Source organism: Arachis stenosperma, chromosome 1 (genome assembly GCF_014773155.1).
Source record: "Arachis stenosperma cultivar V10309 chromosome 1, arast.V10309.gnm1.PFL2, whole genome shotgun sequence".
In the NCBI taxonomy this organism is placed as follows: domain Eukaryota; kingdom Viridiplantae; phylum Streptophyta; class Magnoliopsida; order Fabales; family Fabaceae; genus Arachis; species Arachis stenosperma.
Window position 1 is genome coordinate 44,043,093 of NC_080377.1, and position 1,883 is coordinate 44,044,975.

The following is a 1,883-nucleotide window of genomic DNA, read 5'->3' on the forward strand; positions in this document are numbered from 1 at the left end:
TAGGCTCCTACATCAATCCAAATCCAGGAAACTATGGAAGTAGCATCCAGAAGCCCACCATACATGCCAACAACTTTGAACTAAAACCCCAGCTCATCACCCTTGTTCAAAACAACTGCTCATTTGGAGGAAGTGCTCAAGAAGACCCCAATCAACATCTAACTACCTTCCTGAGAATTTGTGACACTGTGAAGTCTAATAGAGTCTATCCGGATGTTTATAGGCTACTTTTGTTTCCTTTTTCACTCAGGGACAAGGCATCCAAGTGGCTTGAATCTTTCTCAAAGGAGAGCTTAACAAATTGGAAAGATGTGGTGAACAAATTTTTGGCAAGATTCTACCCTCCTCAAAGAATTAATAGGCTGAGAGCTGAGGTGCAGACTTTCAGGCAACAAGATGGTGAGACTCTCTATGAGGCATGGGAGAGGTTCAAGGACTTAACAAGAAGATGCCCACTAGATATGTTCAATGAATGGGTTCAACTTCACATTTTTTATGAAGGTCTTTCCTATGAGTCAAAGAAGGCTGTAGATAATTCATTAGGTGGCTCTCTAAACAAGAAGAAAACCATTGAAGCAGCCATAGATGTCATTGAAATAGTAGCTGAGAATGACTACTTCTATGCCTCTGAAAGAAGTAACACTCGAGGAGTAATGGAGCTGAACCACATGGATGCATTACTAGCTCAAAATAAGATGATCACCAAACAGCTAGCAGATCTCACCAAGAAGGTGGAGGAAAACCAAGTTGCAGCAGTCATCACTTCATCACCAGCTCAAGAAGGAGTGAATATAGGAGAAGAAGGTGACTGGGAACAAGCCAACTATGTTGGAAACTCACCTAGATAAATCCATGACCCATACTCCAAAACTTACAACTCTGAATGGAAAAATCACCCCAACTTTGGTTGGGGAAATCAACAAGACCAAGGTCAAGATCAGAGACGCCACAACCTCAATTCTAACAACAATGCAACTCACCAACATACCTCACAGAGATCCTATCAACACCCACCTAACCACCCTTCTCAACCACCTTACCCCAATCCACCATCACTAACGGACGATAGACTTTCAAAAATTGAGACTTTACTTGAAGATTTATGTAGAGAAGTCCAAGACAACAAGGTGTTTAAGGAAGAAGTGCGAGCCAATATCAAAAACCAAGGAGAAAACATCAAGAAACTGGAGTCCCAAGTAGGGTATCTATCTTAACAAATTCCCAAACCCACTGATGGATTTTCCAGTGACATGGAGAAGAACCCAAGAGGAGAAACAAAGAAAGTAAGGTGGGAAGAATGTAAGATGCTCACCACCAGTGATGAGAGGAGTATGAAGGAAGTAGAACACCTCCAAGACAGTCAAAAGGGAAATCAGGAAGAAAGAGACCATGCACCCCAACCTACACTCAAGGAAGAACTAAAGAGAAGGGAGATACTGAACCCATATGCACCCTTTCCCCAAAGGCTTAAAGGTGGTGTAGCAGGGAGAATGTATTCAAGGTTCCTCGACATGTTTGCATCTCTTGATGTAAATATACCATTTATTAAAGCCCTCCAGCAAATGCCTTCCTACATAAAGTATATAAAGGAGCTATTAGCCAGAAAGAGTTCATTGAAGGGTGGACAAATAATAAAGATGAATATGGATTGCAGTGCTCTCATTCAACCAGGGCCACCCACAAAGAAGAAGGATCCAGGGAGTTTTCACATTTCCTGTGCCATAGGAGAAACAATGATTGATAAGGGACTCTGTGACTTGGGAGCAAGTATCAACCTAATGCCTCTATCCCTCATGAAAAAGCTTCAAATTAATGAGCTAACACCCACAGATGTAATCATCAAATTGGCTGACAAAACTCAAAAACAGGCACTAGGAGTGGTT

General features: G+C 41.8%; 1 non-coding gene across 1 annotated transcript; it reads right to left on the bottom strand.

The window, feature by feature from the left end:
- Positions 1-359: 359 nt before the first annotated feature.
- Positions 360-466, bottom strand: LOC130956363 (small nucleolar RNA R71). Its single transcript, XR_009077085.1, has one exon. It is a non-coding gene; the product is annotated as a small nucleolar RNA R71 (small nucleolar RNA).
- Between the last annotated feature and the right edge of the window lie 1,417 nt (positions 467-1,883).